Genomic DNA, 13,747 nt, shown 5'->3' with positions numbered 1-13,747 from the left:
TTGTTCAGCCAATAGGTGAATAAATGTTTGCAATTGACAGATGTATTCTTTACTCAAATAGAAAGGGCAGGAGCGTGAGATATTAACTGGAAAAGAGTGATTCACACCTTCATGGACATAAATCTCCTATTTTAAAATTGAGTAGTGCTTTTAGTATAACTTACCCTAGTTTGACTCTAAACCAAGGATTCCATCTACATGAATAGACTAATGAAATTGATCTTGTTGGAAAACATATTTCTGGAAGAATTCTGTTCTAAAGAATAATTTATTGGGTATAAATTATCTTAGAATTCCTCTTCCTTCTCCCTGTAACTCTCTATAACTCTTCCTCTCTCAACACATCACCCCACAAAAAAAGAAGCAGTGAAGGGAGGGGGAAGGGTAAGCTGGGATGAAGTGAGAGAGTAGCATTGACATATATAAACTACCAAACGTAAAATAGATAGCTAGTGGGAAGCAGCTGCATCACACAGGGAGATCAGCTCTGTGTTTTGTGACCATCTAGAGGGGTGGGATAGGGAAGGTGGGAGGGAGACGCAAGAGGGAGGAGATATGGGGATGCGCGGTGCTTTGTGACCACCTAGAGGGGTGGGATAGGGAAGGTGGGAGGGAGACGCAAGAGGGAGGAGATATGGGGATATATGTATACATATAACTGATTCATTTTGTTATACAGCAGAAACTAATATAACATTGTAAAGCAATTATACTCCAATAAAGATGTTAAAAAAGAGAGATTAAAAAAAAAAGAAGCAGTGAAACTAAATAAATTCCACCAAATGCTTAAACTTTACCTTTCTCACTAGTCTCATTCTATAGTGATGCTCTTCACAATTAATGAGTCTTTTGTATATGGAACTTAGTAGGTATTTAACAGCCTCCATTTTGATTTTTCTTAGTTTTTTATGGATTGACATTGTCAATGATTATCATTAATAATGATTATTAATGATCTTAATGATCATTAATGATTATTTAATACATCACATTTTTGGTTTTGTTTGATCACTTGAAAAATTATAGCTTGCCATGGTTATGGTCATGGTTGCTATGCAATATATCCAAATTGTGCCTTCTGTTCTTCATCTCATTATTCCTCCTTCTCGTCCTCCTTCCTTTCCACCCTCCTAACACAGAGCAAACTCTGAAACGTTCTTCGCTGCTCTGCCTCATAGGAGCTATTCTCTGTTGGTCCTCATGAAGTCTACCCTCTGCATGCAGAGTCCATACCATGGCCAAGGAAGCAATAGAAGCCCCATGAACACTTATCCCCACCCATCTGAGTAGCTCCCTCAATATTGGGAACCTGCCTCTCAAATTTCACCTCCTTCTACACCTCAGAAGTCAGATAACTGCCTCCTCTGCTACACAAAATTACTATGCTCCATTACAGCTCCATCTTCATATGCTCGAGAAGAGAGGAATCTCATCTCATATTTTCCATTCGCTCAAAAATGGCAGTTCTTTACCACCTGTTGCCCAATGCTTCAGAAGTCTCTATCACAAATTTTATCCGTGTTTATAGTGCTTAACAGTGGGAAAATGATTATCTTAGCAATTACTGTATTGTGATCAGAATAAGAAATCTTATAGAATTCTTTGAAAAGGTTTTTTTAGATATGTCACACGTCAAAAAATCCACTCTTTTAAACTGTACAATTCAGTGGTTTTTAGTATATTCGTAAAGTTATGCAACCATTACCACTATCTAATTCTAAAGCATTTTTCAGCACCAAAAAAAGAAACCCCATATACATTAGCAGTCACTGCCCATCATTTTGTCCCCTTAGCCCCTGGAAACCAATAATATAATACTTTTTTGTCTCTACAGATTTGTCTATTCAAGACATTTCATATAAATGGAACAATACAATATGCCGTTCTTGTGACTGGCTGCTTCTATTTAGTGTAATGTTGTCAAGGCTCATCTGTGTCGCAGCATTTATGGATACTTCATTACCTTATATTGCTAGTATTCCATTGTGTGGATATATCACATTATTTATCTATTCATCAGGTGATGGTCATTTGGGATGTTTCCACTTTTTTACTATTGTGAATAATGCTGCTATCAACATTCATGTAAAATTTTGTGTAGACACATGTTTTCATTTCTTTGGTATCAATCTAGGAGTTGCATTGCTTGGTCAAATAGTAATGTTATGTTTAACTTTTTGAGAAACTACCAGGTTGTTTTCCAATGAAGCTACACCATTTTCCATGCCTACCACAGTGTAAGGGTTCCAATTTCTCCACCTCCTGGCCAGTGCTTGTTATTTTCTGCCTTTTTGATTACAGCCATCCTAGTAGGTGTGAAGTGGTATCTCACTGTGGCTTTGGTTTGCATTTTTCTGATGGCTAATTATGTTGAGTATCTTTTCCTGTGCTTATTGGCTATTTGTGTATCTTCTTTGGATAACAGTCTATTCATATTCTTTGTCTATTTTTAATTGGCTTTTTAAAAAATTACTGAGCTCTATTTACATGTTCTCGATACAAGCCCCTTATTAGATATATGATTTGCAAATTTTCTCCCATTCTGTGTGTAGTTTTTTCACTTTCTTGATGGTGTCTTCTGAAACTCAAAAGTTTTTAATTTTGATGATTTCCAATTTACCTTTTGTTGTCCTACTGCTGTTGCTTGGGGTTTCGGTATCATATGTAAGAAACAACTGACAAATTCGTGTTCACAGAGATTTGTACCTTTGATTTCTTCTAAGAGTTTTATAGTTTTAGCTCTTACATTTGGATCTTTCATCAATTTGCAGTTAATTTTTGTATATGTTGTGAGTTAGGGGTACAACTTCATTCTTTTGTATGAGGTTTCTAGTTATCCCAGCTCCACTTGTTGAAAAGACTATTCTTCCCCTTCTGAAATTGAAAATCAACTTATCATATAGAGGGTCTATTTCTGGACTCTCAATTCTATTTTATTAGTCTTAATATCTATATTTATGCTAATGCCACCCTGTCACAATTACTGTAGCATCATAGTAAGTTTTCAGATGAGGAAGTGTGAGTCTTCCAGCTTTGTTCTAAGATTGTTTTGGCTATTTTAGGTCAGTCGCCTTACATATAAATTTTAGCGTCAGCTTGTCAATGTCTGCAGAACTGCAACAACAACAAAAACAGCTGTAATTTTCATAGGGATTATATTGAATCTGTAGATCAATTTGGGGACTATTGTAATCTTAACACTATTAAACCTTTTAATCTATGAATGTGAATGTCTTTCCATTTATTTAAGTCTTTAATTACTTTCCACAATATTTTCTAGTTCTCAGAGTTAGAAGTTTTGTGTTTTTTTGTTAAATTTATACTTATGTATTTTATTCTATTGTAAATAGAATTATTTTCTTAATTTCATTTTTGATTTGCTCATTTCTACAGTATAGAAATATAATTGGATTTTATGTATTGATCTTGTATCCTGAAACCTTGCTGAAATTGATTATTGGTTCTAATCATTTTTAGTAGACTCTTTAGAAATTTCTATATGTAAGATCATGTCATCTTCAAACAGAGATGGTTTTACTTCCTCTTTTCCAATCTAAATGCCTTTTTTTTCTTTTTAAAATATCTTTATTGGAGTACAATTGCTTTAAAATGGTGTGTTAGTTTCTGCTTTATAACAAAGTGAATCAGCTATACATATACATATATACATATATCCCCATATCTCTTCCCTCTTGCATCTCCCTCCCTCCCACCCTCCCTATCCCACCCCTCTAGGTGGTCACACAACACCGAGCTGATCTCCCTGTGCTGTGCAGCTGCTTCCCACTAGCTATCTATTTTACATTTGGTAGTGTATACATGTCCATGCCACTCTCTCACTTCATCCCAGCTTACCCTTCCCCTTCCCCGTGTCCTCAAGTCCATTCTCTAGGTCTGCATCTTTATTCCTGTCCTACCCCTAGGTTCTTCAGAAATTTTTTTTTTTTTTCTAGATTCCAGTATTTGTTTTTCTCTTTCTGACTACTTCACTCTGTATGACAGACTCTAGGTCCATCCACCTCACTCAATTTCGTTTCTTTTTATGGCTGAGTAATATTCCATTGTATATATGTGCCACATCTTCTTTATCCATTCATCTGTTGATGGACACTTAGGTTGCTTCCATGGGCTGGCTATTGTAAATAGAACTGCAATGAACATTGTAGTGCATGACTCTTTTTGAATTATGGTTTTCTCAGGGTATATGCCCAGTAGTGGGATTGCTGGGTCATATGGTAGTTCTATTCGTAGTTTTTTAAGGAACCTCCATACTGTTCTCCATAGTGGCTGTATCAATTTACACTCCCACCAAGAGTGCAAGAGGGTTCCCTTTTCTCCACACCCTCTCCAGCATTTATTGTTTGTAGATTTTATTTCATTTCTTGCCTAATTGCCCTGGCAAGAACGTCCAGTACAACATTGAATAGCAGTAGCATCTTAAAGTTTCCCTTCCTCCAGCCCTGTCTCCGGCCATCTCTACACTGCGCTCAATCATTCAGTAAATACAGAATTTATTCAGTAAACATTGAGCGTACACAATGTACAAGGTGCTGTTTTAAGAGTCACTTCTATTCGAGGTGACAGTGGTCTTTATAAAACAATAAGCTAACTATGACAGTTTTCCATTTAAAGCTCTGTGGTGATGGTGCCTCATTATTATTAGAAAAAGGACTAACTTCTTAACAGGGCTTACCAGATCCTATCTTTCCTAGCATGAGTGTAAACCTCCAGCTTCTTTTCCTGCTGCTTCTCTCTTGAACACTCTTATGTAGGCAACCTCAACTGATTTTAGTTTTTCAAAATCTCAATACAGTTGATCCTTCTGATTTGCAGATTCTTTATTTGCATGTTCACCTACTGGCTAACATTTATTTGTAACCCTAAAACCAATTTGTAGGTTTTATTTGTAAAACCTCACAGGGCTTCTCCTTTTTATGTGACATTTTTCACATTTTTTGCTTTTTGTTGGTGACTTTGCTATTTAGAATGGCCTTCAAGTACTGTCTAATATTCCCATGTGCAAGAAGGCTGTGATGTGCTCTATGGAGAAGATATGTATGATAGATAAGCTTTATTTAGGCATGAGTTATAGTGCTGTTGGCCAAGTTCAATGTTAATGAATCAACAGTGTATATTAGTAAAGCATCTTTAAACAGAAACACACATACATAAAACAAGGTTATGTATTGTTCACTAGATGAAAATATTGTGACTAGATGCTTTCAAGAGTCTAACGCTAAATTTATCCTGGGGACAATGATTCAATATTTGCTAATATAATTTTTGAAGGGAGTTTTTGCAACATTACTACTGTGAATAGCAAGAATCCTCTATGTAAAATGGTAATAATGATAATATAAAAATAGCTAAAATTTACTGAGTGTCAACTGTGTTCCAAACACTGTGCTAAATAATTTACAGACATTAACTTGTTAATTCCCATTATTTGGAATTCCCTGGGGGTCCAGTTGTTAGGACGTGGAGCTTTCACTGCCGTTGTTGTCTCAGGTTCAATTCTTGGTCAGGGAACTAAGATCTCACAAGCCACACAGTGTGACCAAAAAACAAAACAAAACAAAAAACTCCCATTATTTTATTTAATTCATGAGGTAGGTACTATCCTGACCCCATTTTTCAGATGAGATAACTGAGGCTTTAGGGATATTAACAGTTCTCCCCATGAGGCTCAGATTTCTTTTCCCTGGTAGACTGAATTCAGAGCCTGGGTTATTAAAAATATTTCTTGAATGATAAATTACTTTGTTGCATTCTATTGTATTTGAATTTGTAAGTACAGTCTTTAATACATTTCTCGGTTTTCATTTTGTTCTTTAATAATAAGAAGTTGTAATTTATTATAACTTTGATCCAGTCTAACCTTTGGCATGTTTAAAGTTCCTGTGCTCAACTGTTCCATTTTAGAAATCTTGAATTGTCCCTCATTCTAGAAGATGTGAAGAATAACTCCTTTGGGGAAACAATGATTATTAGGTATCTGAGTTCCTGGTGACTGGAAAGTGGCAGATTTCCTCAAAATATGTTTTCTCCATCTGTAAATTAGGAGAATTTTAAGGTCCTTAACAACGCTGTAATTTTCTTTTTTTAAGAAAACACAACTTCATCTTTATTAAATATCAGGAAAACAGAAAATTCATGGAAAATGTTAATATTCAATAATTTTTATAATATTACTCTGAAAATGTAAAACACTGCCCAAATGACATAATGAAGAATTATTTTAATTTTATTGGTAAAGAAAACATGAAGATTAAGTAAATTCTCAAACCACTGGCTATAGACATGAATGAAATTAAGTATTCTTTAGGAGTCTAGATTTAAACAGCATTATTCCCCCATAGGATTCGTGTGACATATCACACAAGGTGTCAGTAGAGAGAATTACAGTATTAACACTGAAATTATTCATTATCTGTAAGCCTTCTGTGATTTGTGATGGAGAAGATGAGGTTTACCTAAGGCGGAGGATTATGACAAGCTCAAAAGGAAAATGACTTGATGGCCAATGAAAAACAGAACCAAAAAAAACCACACAACTTTCAAAGCATAATTTTATATCTCATTTAGAATTCTGTCCCAGGGCTCTGTTAATTGCAATTGCAGACACCTGTAGTGTTTCCTATGCGGGGAGGGAGCCTCAGACGAATGCTCTAGGACTCAGGGCCAAACTGCCCTAGGAAAGGTGGGCCAACACTTTCCCAAGAAATATGAAATTCTCAAACGAATTTCAGTTGATTACTTCCCAAGTTCAAAACAGCCTATTGATTTCAGAATATGTTTCTATTTCAAACTATGAGGAGCCAGGTATCTTCTTTTAAAAAATGGGGAAGTTGGCTGTAGGAAGGAGAAAGGAATCATAGAATTGAAACCCTATGGAGATTAAACAGCCTTTTTTTTTTTTTTTTTTTGCGGTACGCGGGCCTCTCACTGTTGTCGCCTCTCCCGTTGCGGAGCACAGGCTCCGGACGCGCAGGCCCAGCGGCCATGGCTCACGGGCCCAGCCGCTCTGCGGCATGTGGGATCCTCCCGGACCGGGGCACGAACCCGCGTCCCCTGCATCGGCAGGCGGACTCTCAACCACTGCGCCACCAGGGAAGCCCTAAGTAGCTTTTTTGTTGAAAGAGAAAAGCAAAGTCATCAGTGCTAAGAGGAATTGGTCAATCAGAGAGGAAAGAAGTTGAAAATCTCTTTAACTCGACTCTGCAGATCTTGGTTTGAGACCATCTTTGCTATCCTTGATTGAAAGAAAGAAAGGAATCCCCTGGATTTAAAACTGCAATGGAAACTGTGGTTTTTGTTGCAACCCAAGAGAGTAACAGGTCCCAGAAAAATGAGTGAAAACAAGTGACTACTCTACTGCAGCTTCTCTCTATAGAAAGAGTGCCCCTTCAAACACATAGATAAAAATAAACATTTCAAGAGCGCAACACTCACATGGTAATACTGTTAAACATACAGAGAAAAGTAAACATTTTTAACTGGTATTAGAAACATAGAATTTAAAGAGCAGGATATTTTATACTATTTTATTTATTCCTCAAGTCTCCGCCGTCCGTATTTTTTAACTCATCAGAAGGATTTCTTTTTTTTCTTTTTTTTTTTTTTTTTGTGGTACGCGGGCCTCTCACCGTTGTGGCCTCTCCCGCTGCGGAGCACAGGCTCCGGACGCGCAGGCTCAGCGGCCATGGCTCACGGGCCCAGCCGCTCCGCGGCATGTGGGATCTTCCCGGATCGGGGTACGAACCCGTGTACCCTGCATCAACAGGCGGATTCTCAACCACTGCGCCACCAGGGAAGCCCAGAAGGATTTCTAAAGAACATTCTAATTTGGGTGCATGCCATCTCTTTTATTCAAAAATGTATAATTTGTATTTTAGTCATAATTTCAAATTCTTTGAGGCATTCATGCTTGGGACTGTTTCTATAGTTCATATTCTTATAGGTTTAAAAGGAAATACTGAATAGTAGCAGATGACAGTAATTCATCAAGTATTTATGAAATAAGTGAATGAATACATGTAGAAAATTATTTTCCTTAAATAAAATTATCTTCTGAATAACATTATTAATTGAAGCCCTTGTATTTAGTATTGGAATTACCTTGAGTTGCAAAATCATGTATAAAATCACATAGTATGAAGTCACATAGTCTTGTTGGTAAACCTTCACTACCTGGAATTTCTGCAGAATGACTATTCTGTATGGACTTAATCCAGCTTCTTTCCCCCATTTTCAGCCCCTCTCCTAGTGAATTGCTAATGAAGAACTAAGAAAAAAATACTGTATGAGACCACCAAGGCTTGCAAGAAAAAAGGTATACTGTTCTAATTATTAGGGAAAGTTTAATTAAATTCTATGTCACTTGGAATAACATCAACATTATTTTCAAGTAGGTCTGGCCCTGGGCAAATTATGAAGTATAAGAGAAATTTGTTTTTAGGTCCTACCCTTCAGCTTGCTCTATCTCAGCATCTTTTCCTCTCTTCCATTGCACACTTGCACCTGTCCTGATCCAGACCCTTTAAGGTATCCACAAGCTGCCTCTTAGGTCCAACAGTAACCACAATAGCTCTCCATCTGGGCCTAATGTGAGTTGTCCTGTGCTCAGAACTCTTTCAGATGTTCTTCTTCTTCTCATCCAAATCAAAACTTTCTTGACCTGAGTGCCATCCTGTCAAGACTCTACTGCCTGCTTTCCAAAAAGATTGCTCAGTGATCTAATAAACACAACCTCATGTGATACTCAGATTAATGTATTATGAAAGAATTCTTTCCTCACTCCTTTTTAAAATGATTTTAGTGAAAGAGTAACATAAATTCAAATAAAATGCATTAGTCATAAGTGTATAACTCATGAAGGTGATCACACATGTAATCAGCACCCAGATCAAGAGATAGAACATTACCAACAGCCTTGAAACCCTTTGCTAGGTGTTACATCCCCAAGAGTCTGCTCTATTCTAACTTCCAAAGGCATAAATTTTGTCCATTTTGTACTTTACTTAAGTTATGCTATTTGTACTCTAATCACAGGAACGTGGAGGTAAGCAAGGTATAGAAGGCCTGGGAAAGATATCTAGACATAGCATCATTTCCATTTGTCTTGCCCCTTGAGTGTTCTTCTAGGTAACATAGGAACACAGCTCCTGTCTTTAGTCATATAGACTATTTGAACTAATAGCCTACCTTAGAAAATGGATGACATTTACCATCCAAGTTACATATTCATGTTATTTTTTCATCTTAAATTGGGTCTGAGAAAAATCCAGTTTGAGCTCAAGATTCTGCTGAGTTGATATCAAATATCAAAACCCCAATGGGGAAAAAAATGCAGAAAACTAGAACAAGTTAGAGTGGGATGGAATAAACATTCTAGCCTTAGCTGTTGTGTCTCTCAGACGTGATGCCACTAAGGTAATGTGATCCTACATGTGTGGTCACCATAGCCATAAAGCACAGCTTCACTGAAAGGCACCCGGAATTAATTAGCCCACAGCGTTTGAACCAGCTTGAGGAATGTTCCCATCAGTGCTCCTTGTAAAAGAATTCAAGCAACAATGCAGAGAATAACAATAATGCCAAATTACTAATTCTGTCCGCTATGCTTTTCCATTTTTTTACCGAAAGTTCTTAGTCACAGGTCTACTATAAGTTCCTAGGTTTGGCAATTACCTCTAATTCAATTTGTATGAGGGAGAGCCCACCAGTCTGCTTGCAAGGGTGCTGCAGGAATGCTGGTTAGTGACAATTTCAGCTCAGCCTGACTTTATCTAATCTCAGACTCTACGTCTATAAACCCATGTATTTTTGCATTATCCCATAAATGCTGCCGCAAATAATTATCTTTTGTTTTGGTTTTTGTCTGTTTGTTTTCTTTTCCCTAATGTTCCCTATGAACCAACCAATACCCGACGACCATAGTGAGCTAGCTCCCAGAATTGTTGGACAATTCATTTCCAGAATCTCATTAACCTGGATTTGAATCTCTGCTGTGCTTCCTGCTTAGCAAAGTGAGCTTGACTAAGTGACTTGACCTAAGTCTTCCTTTTCTTATCTGTAAAATGGGCTAAAAATGTTACCTCCTTTTAGAGTTGTCAGGATTAAAGGAGATTATCTGCATAATGCATTGGGTAAGTACACAGTAAAGTTGGCTAATGTTACTACATACCTTACTACATAAAGAATACTACATACATCATTAACATGACAATCATCTGTAGTATTTTTAACTTTGCTACTATTTTGGTAGTGATTCTTCTTTACCTACCTGCCCTTTACCCAATGAGCTTTCTAAAATCCGAAGTTAGGAAAAGTCACTTTTTATTGCTATGTTAGATTTAGAGAAATCAATCAATTTGCCCATGGTTATCCTAATTGGTAAGTGAACAGAATTAACAAGAAAACTTTGCCTTACACAAGTTCCCAAGTGGTATAAGTATAAATAAAATGCTTTAAGTACTCAGATAAAAGAATCAGAAGCAACATTTTATCAAAAATACCCACTACCAGTTATAAAATATATGTCACAGGAATGGAAGGTACAGCTCAAGGATTATAGTTAGTATTTTATAATCACTTTGTATGGTGTGTAATCTATAAAAGTATCAAATCACTCTATTGTATACCTGAAACTAATATAATATTGTAAGTCAACTCTACTTCAATTAAAAAAATACCCAAAATGTAAACATAAGCAAGCAACAGGCTCTCATAGAGCAGGAAGTTGACTAAGTATATCTTTTATTATTTTCCTATCTTCCCTTTTTGTTTACTTTCTTTTCCTGGGGTAAGAGGTCCCCTCCTGAAACCTTCTGATTCCCATTTATCTCCACTGTAACGCTTCTCCCAGACCTATGCTTCCCAGGCCACTAAAACACCGTATCTCCCTAGCCCATATCAAAACATCTTCATTATGTGATACATTCTTAAAGTGTGACCCAGTTTGCTATGGCAATGGAAAAAGAAAAGTCCCACTAAGGTAGTTTAAAAACATTATGGGACCACCTAGCCAAAGAAATGTCCATGGGAACAGGCAATCTTGGTTTAACTCAAACGAATTATTTCTTAATGGTGGAATGTTGGAAATCCTCTACAGAGCTGTGGGTGAGACATCTTGGAAGAAAGTTAATTTTCTTAATAGGTAAATCAGTCAACCTGTCAATGACTATACAGCCTTGTGGGCAATCCTAGCCTTGATTAAACACATCTACTTATGTATATGTATATTTGTGTAGGTTTAATTGAACCTTCCCAATACTTTTTTTACTACATGTAAGTATGTCTACTAATATACCTCACATCTTGCCCTCCTCCCATCACTTGAAAGTTGTTACGGGACACCATCTGAATAACAGCCATAGTCACACACCTATGATAAGCTGGACCTGAAAAGTAATTATCCTGGATTAGCACAAGTCCTCTGATGTTAACGTAGCAGCCAGACCCATGCATGCAGTTGCTTCCTGACCCTCAGTTACTCTTCACAGAAAACCTGCAGAAATCTGGGTAGAGCAGCCCTTATGCTATTGGTTTAATTTACTTACCATTTATACACCTGCCCTCAGTTGGAAAATAGATTTATTTAGTTACTAAGAGATTCAGCCAACCTAGGTACATATTAGGCAACAATTAAATGCTTATTCATTGGCTGGAAAACAATCAACTATAAAAAAGGGAGGCGGCAGAATTTATATTAACGCTGGAGTGGGCCTTAGAGGTAAATCACTAAGCACTGGATCCCCTTTTACCGCAGATTAGAAAAATGAACACAGGTGTCGTGACAACATATGTTGGCACAAATGGACCTGGTACCCAGGCTCTGGGTTTCTCATGGAGTGCTCCCTGCACTATGATCTCTGGTCTGCGTGTCAAAGGGGAAAACTTAGGGGCATAAAACGCAGTGTGATGCTGACGTTGTAAAGTGTTATCACCAACTGTCAGGAAGAACTGCTTATCCCACTGATTGTTATACTCCTTAAAATACATTTTACTCTTTCAACCCCGTGACTACATAATGTTTATGATAGCTTCCACTCTTATGGAGTTTGCACTTATATACTTAATCACTGTGTCTTTAAATCTAAAGAAATGAAAATGCATTTGTTTGCAGCTAGTTCAACAACTGGACGATGAGGAAAACCCAAACGTTCTGCGGTGGCAGATATTCCTATAACAGAGTCATCACCCCCAGAATCACTCTGTTCTTTATGTAAACCAGTAAATACAATACATGAAGTGTCCAGAACAAAAGTTTCTCTGGTGATTCAAGCAAAGAATAGAAGAAGCTGTCTAATGGTATGATAGGGAATGCCAAGAGTCAGAAAACTGAGGGAATAAAGTGTGAAGTGATTAGTCTGGGGTTAATACTCGGTTATTGGTACTGAAGTCAGAGTCAAACGAGAGCTGGAAAACTTGAGAGCATGGTGGGAATAACTTTGGATAAAACATTAAAGTCAACCAATTTATATATTACATATTATTTATTCTTTTGCTTTCTTTTTTCTGCTTTTTTTTTTGTCAAATAGCAACTCATTGCCTCATGTCAGAACAGCACCTGGTTTAGCACGTGTAGACGCCCATCTGCTAACTTGGAATCCATGGACTTTAATATTAGGTTACTTTTCATTTTGATTCATGAAAAGTATATAAATCATGAATTAATTAAAAACTGATATGTATAATCCTTCTAGTAGGAAACAAAACTGAAGCATTCGAATCATTGAGGGAAAATACTCCTGTTGTCCGCTTGCACACATCAGAGGGGAAATGAGTCAGTCCGAAGCCCGTCTCTGTATGAAGGAGATAACTCCGAGGACAGAGAGGCTCACGTTTTCCAAAGAAAACATGAGGGATCAGTCACAGGCGGGCACAGATGAAACTCCCAAAGTGCTCCCAGCCGTACCTGACCATCATAACATTTGCCCTTGTCCTGTGTGTGCTATCTTTTCTGCATCTTTTTAAAATAACTACTCAAAACAGAAGATGCTCAGAAACGAAATGGAAAGAGTTAAAAAGGGCTGCATCCAAATGAGGACACCCCCAAGCATGGAAATTATGGGTTTGGGAAAACTGTTTTCTTGGTTTATTTGATTAACACTTTGCCACTGAGGGGAATTTTCTTTTGAGGTTTCTTATTCTGGATAGTTTTTAATGTAATTGGTTTAAGGGATACTTTACTTAAATATCTTAAAAAGAAATCTGCCACTAACTATAAAATTTTCATGTTCAGTCCAATTGACTTCAAAGTAATACAAAATGCTTATTCCCAAGTGACACCTATCAGTCTCCAGCTGTGTTCCTGATGGAGACTGACATCTGAAACCAACAATTAAAGTTACCTAATGCCAGGGCTCTTTAAAGACTAAAGGGCTTTACAGTACCCTGTCAAAGCAGCTCTTAACCAACTCATACTATTATTGCTTCTATAAGTGTGCTGGGAGGATTAATTTCTTGACACTAATTTAGCATTACAGGAAAAATAATTTTCAGAGCCAAAAGGTCATTCTTTGCCAAATCAGCACATTCAAAATAGGATGTTTTAATGAGAAACTGAAAGTATCATTAAAACTTTGACTATTCTGTATGAACTCTGTAATTATTCTGGCCTTTTCTCTCACTATCTATGTGACATCAATTAAGAGATATTACTTAAACTTAAAACTTGCCTTAAAGAACATAACCCCTCCCAACACACACACACACACACACACACACACACACACACACACAC

At 37.0% G+C, this 13,747-nt stretch overlaps 1 long non-coding RNA gene across 3 annotated transcripts in view; it reads left to right on the top strand.

The window, feature by feature from the left end:
* The window catches only part of LOC114486952 (uncharacterized), a 33,259-nt gene that overhangs the window by 9,602 nt on the left and 9,910 nt on the right, over nt 1–13,747 (top strand). The window contains exon 2 of one of the 3 annotated variants that reach the window (XR_003681431.2): nt 8,255–8,332. The exons of the other annotated variants lie outside the window; for them this stretch is intronic. This is a non-coding gene — a long non-coding RNA (uncharacterized lncRNA). The remainder of the gene's footprint in view (nt 1–8,254; nt 8,333–13,747) is intronic. 3 annotated transcript variants of the gene reach the window in all.

The sequence above is a fragment of the Physeter macrocephalus genome, chromosome 10, assembly GCF_002837175.3.
Source record: "Physeter macrocephalus isolate SW-GA chromosome 10, ASM283717v5, whole genome shotgun sequence".
NCBI lineage: Eukaryota > Metazoa > Chordata > Mammalia > Artiodactyla > Physeteridae > Physeter > Physeter macrocephalus.
This window is presented reverse-complemented; position numbering and strand designations above follow the sequence as displayed.